This window comes from Pistacia vera, unplaced genomic scaffold (genome assembly GCF_008641045.1).
Source record: "Pistacia vera cultivar Batoury unplaced genomic scaffold, PisVer_v2 Contig93, whole genome shotgun sequence".
In the NCBI taxonomy this organism is placed as follows: Eukaryota; Viridiplantae; Streptophyta; class Magnoliopsida; order Sapindales; family Anacardiaceae; genus Pistacia; species Pistacia vera.
Window position 1 is genome coordinate 930542 of NW_022196812.1, and position 5629 is coordinate 936170.

Genomic DNA, 5629 nt, shown 5'->3' on the forward strand with positions numbered 1-5629 from the left:
AAGATTTGCATGGTCCTTGATGACCTAGAAATGACAAAAAACTGCAAGTTCAATACACCAGAATAGATAATAAAGATATGGGTGAAAAAATATGGAATAATTAGAATAATCTTACTGTGTCTTCAACTGTATAAAACCATGGAACCGTAAAGTATGGCGCTCCATTAGTGCCTTCAAACAACTCAATGATTCAAGCAATATCATCAAGCTTCCCATCCTTAGCCTAAAAATTAAGTGATTATCAATACATGAACTGGGAAACACTTTCAATGAAAGGAAAATAAAGAATAAGAAGTTACCTTGACATAAGCATTATCACCAAGATTGTACTCACTCCTATCTATGAAAGCTTTAGTATAATGACACTTTGCCTGCTGAACTTCTTCCTCTTCATCTGATCGACTATACCTAGAACACAGAAATCAACACAACAATATTATCAATCAATTCACAAATAAAAATGGCTAGAAGCCCTATGGAAGTGCTTTTATAAAATAAAAAATGCTTTTTTTAAGATATTGAAAAACACTTTAAAAATAAAATTATCAAGTCTTCTTTGATAATGTTTTAACCATCTTTCAACTTAGAAAATACTTTCTTGATGAATATCAATTAAACTCTTCTTCAGAAGCAAAAAGTGACTTTTTAAGACAAAGAATAGATTAAAAAACATTTTATTTTCTTTTAAGAGAAGCACTTTTAAAATTCATTTGGAAGTGTTCCATAAAAAGCCAATTTTNTTTGAATTGTTGTTAAATACTTAAATTATGCTAGGATTGTTGTTGAATTTGAACTTTGAATGATATTGGATTGGACAGTAATTAAGTTGTTATTGTCTTATTAAAAAATAGAAATCTAAAAAAAAAAAGTTTTTTAAAAAATGTGTTGATGTCATCATGATGTGTGATGACATCACCGGTCCAACCGACGGTCCAACCGGTTGGACCGGTTGAACCGTGACCCGGCTAGCAGAACGGGTTGCCTATCGATCCGGTTTTTAAAACAATGCATCGAACACAATAAGGAATCAAAATGCTTCCAATTAGTTAAAAAGTAATATCATTGATATTGACATAATGCAAATCCTTTCACTGAAAGCTAATGGAAATTTCATCAGATTTCAATGACTGACTTACAGTTACTAGTGTTACTCTGATAATGAGCACCAATGCACATACTAGTAGACATGGCACCACATCTAGTATACAAGTCCAGGAAACGCATCTCAAAATTCCTGGGTTCTTGATTGAACCCTCTCACTTGAAATAGTCAATGTATCACTATCCTTTTTATCAATTTATGAGTTAATAAAGCAAATAGCATCAATTAATTGAACAAAAAATATGAAAAATTCCATATTGTAGGAGCAAAATAAATTACTGATTATGTTTGTAAAAGTCAAGTATGGCAATGTGTATTTCATATCATAATACAAGTCACAAGAAGAAATATGTTCCTTCTTTTCCTTTAAGTTCATCTGCACTGACAATTGAACTAGTTATGACCTTCTATGTTGATATGAATGCAACAATTGAATCATAAAATGAAGAGAATAATTAAAGGAAGCATAATGCAATCCTCTTACATTTAGGGCAACCTAAGCAATGTTTACTTTAGACATAATACAATTTAGTGGATTGTCATCTTTAACATATAAGAGAAGCACTCTTCTTTTTTCAACAAGATTTGCATGGTCCTTGATGACCTAGAAGTGACAAAAAACTGCAAGTTCAATACACCAGAATAGATAATAAAGATATGGGTGAAAAAATATGGAATAATTAGAATAATCTTACTATGTCTTCAACTGTATAAAACCATGGAACCGTAAAGTATGGCTCTCCATTAGTGCCTTCAAACAACTCAATGATTCAAGCAATATCATCAAGCTTCCCATCCTTAGCCTAAAAATTAAGTGATTATCAATACATGAATTGGGAAACACTTTCAATGAAAGGAAAATAAAGAATAAGAAGTTACCTTGACATAAGCATTATCACCAAGATTGTACTCACTCCTATCTATGAAAGCTTTAGTATAATGACACTTTGCCTGCTGAACTTCTTCCTCTTCATCTGATCCACTATACCTAGAACACAGAAATCAACACAATAATATTATCAATCAATTCACAAATAAAAATGGCTAGAAGCCCTATGGAAGTGCTTTTATAAAATAAAAAATGCTTTTTTTAAGATATTGAAAAACACTTTAAAAATAAAATTATCAAGTCTTCTTTGACAATGTTTTAACCATCTTTCAACTTAGAAAATACTTTCTTGATGAATATCAATTAAACTCTTCTTCAGAAGCAAAAAGTGACTTTTTAAGACAAAGAATAGATTAAAAAACATTTTATTTTCTTTTAAGAGAAGCACTTTTAAAATTTATTTGGAAGTGTTCCATAAAAAGCCAATTTTTTTTCTTCTAATAAACAAAAATATGCTTTTGAAAAGTGCCTTTTTTATCCATAAATAATTGAATGCCAGAAAAAAAAATTTTTATTTTCTTTTGCCAAAAGCACTTTTAGAATTTATCTGGAAGTGTTTCATAAAAAGCCAAATTTTTTCCTAATAAACTAAAAATTGCTTTTAGAAAAACATCTTTTTATTAATAAACAATTGTACATCGTTTTCTTGTTCTCTTTGCTAACTGGTTCAACTCTGCTCTCCTCTATTCTAACCAAAAAAAGAGAATTGCTAGCACAACTTTTCCCTTCCTTCAACAAAGATAAATTTTTTTTCCACTACTACATTCCTCACCTGCTCATCCAAAAATGATGAGATGTCAAACTTAACCAAACAAATCTTCAAAGATGAACAGTTAGAGTACCAATTTAAAAGGACACTATACTTGTGTCTTGGGATGATTGTATTTCAAACTTTTACATGCATCATTATTTATGTTAACAAACCCACCTCTACATCGAACCACTGTTTTAAAAGCCGGACCGGACCGGCCGGTCCAACCGTTGGACCGGGACCGGCCACTGTCCGGTCCGGGTTACCCTCAAAACCGTTAATAAGTTTAAACCGCTTTAAACCGTTGAAAACGATCTTTTAGTGAACCGCCGGTCCAACCGGACCGGCAAAAAAAACGGCCAACACTTTTAATCCCTAATCCATCGTCTTCTCTGATCTCTCGCACACCCAGCCACCCATTCTTCTCTCTTCTCTGTCACGACTCACGCATCGTCGCACCCTTTCTTCTCTTCTCTGTCACGCAGCGTCGCAGCGACGCAGCCCCTTCTCACCTTCTTCTCTTTCAGTTTTTCTCACAAACTCTCACGGTTTCGCATTTGAACTTGCCGAAAATCAACGACGACGTTTCCTCTCTCACCAAAATCGACGACATCTTCCTCCCTAGCTGAAATCGACGGCGACCTCCATTCGTCGATCCAGTAACGTTATTCTCGCTCCTTTACATTTAAGCTAACACCCTGTTCATTTCGCTAAATCTATGAGCTGTTGTGGTTGAATTAACATGATCTTGAGCATGTTCTTATGTTGTATGATGAATTTAATCTGTCGTATGATGAATGTGTGGAAATCAGACAAGTGTGAATAGTTCTTTTCTTTCTCTGGTTTCAATATTTTGTAAGGCACCGAAATTGTGACCAGAGTTCTTGGTATGTTAGGTCTGATAGGGTTTCTGCTTCACAAAGGGTATAGGATATCACTGGAAAGCCTTAGCCTAAGATTTTATGTAAGTTGGAAGTTCATTACGCTTTTGTGTCAAATGTACTAGTACATTTTTTTGGAGTGATTTTTTGGAGTCAACTTGATAACAATAAATTTAGTGGGACAGAAATTCCCGCCACTTATGGAAACTTTTCCGTTATTAAATTGTAGTTACTGATACTGGTCCCCTTTCGCCTGTTTTTACATTATTACAGATAATTATGCATGTTGTTTGGCCTTTAGATTTAATATTTTTTAAAGACCTCTTACTTGGATTAGAAAGAAAACAGTACTGGAATTAGTCTTGGAAGGAAAGACAGATACACTCACCTCGTTGAGGTTGCAATATCTTTGGCTATTTGATGAAGGTTGTAGACAGTTACGAACTTGATTTGAATAAATCAGATGTCCAACCAACTTTTTAAAATTTTGATTGTTATTTTGAATGCACATCAATCACCTTGCTTTTGTTGTTGTTCAGAGACTCTCTTTAAAAGTTTTTATGAAACTCAGAATGTTGGTCCAATATTTACTTTAAATTCTATTCCTTTTTGTCTCTTTAATTGGTCATCTTAGTATACCTACAAATGTTACAGGAATCATAATTCAACTTGATTTGGTAGAGGTCGCAACTGTAACTCCAAAGAAGACATTCATGATTGATATAAGCAGGATCTACAAAAGTTAACTTCATTCTGATTTGAAACCTGAAGTACCTCTGCAATGCTCAAATATTGGCCTGGTTGATATTTGAGAACCTTGTGCTTGAGGTTGCAATTAGCACTCTGCTTGGTCACTATTGTTGTCAGCATCAAATGATAATGTTTTCCGCCGTACATAAAAAATTGCTATGCTGTTTTGCTTCACTTTTCTCTCCCAAATTGGCAGAAGTCTAAGAATGGCAGCTTGCAGGGAGCCGTTCCTGATCTTAGCAGATTCCAAGGCTTTACTATCTGTAAGTTTTGAGTATTTCACTTTGCAGTAGGATGCATTAACTCTTGAGTTTTGATTTATTATTCCATTCTAGATAATATATATATATATATATAATATATATATAATATTATATATATAGAATATATATTAATATATTATATATATATGTATAGGTATATATGTATACATATATACATATAATATACATTCTATATAATGTTATACATATATACATATACATATACATGTATAATATATTGTATACATATATCTATTTACATATACATATACATGTATATATATATTAACTATATATATAATATATATATATTAATATGTATAGATATATATATATGTCTATATATGATATATATATAGTATATATATATATATATATATATATATATATTATATATATATAGCATGTATATGTATGTATATGTATACATATATGTATTGTATGTATATATGTATGTTGTATATGTATTTTGTATGTATATTTTGTGGCTTAGTTATTTGCATTTATCTTGAGATTACACAGCGTGACGTGCAATTGGTTGAGTGATAATTGTTTGTTATTTCTTGGTGATAGCCGATAGGTATAATAGATTAAAAATGACAATGGCAACATCTGGCTCTGGGTCTTCTTCACATCTAGTAGAGGTAGGACTGATATAACATGGCACTGTTATTGAGGGTGTAGATCCAAATGGAAGAACATTAACATGTCTTCACTGTGGGAAAGTAACTAGAGAGAAGGTATTTTTAGAATGAAACAACATCTAGCCGGACCAAAGGGGGATTTGGTGCTTGTAAAAAGTTCCTTTTGATGTTCAATACTCCATGAGAATCACTACAAACATTGGGATAAAGAGTAAAGAGAAGGTTGATTCTAGTAAGTATAATACTCCCTACGGTGCTTCCGTACTTTTTTGAGGAGATATGTTAAATGAAGAGTGAAGAATTTCGTCCTCAAAATTCACATAAATGAAGGTAGGTTTGCAGTAAAAACA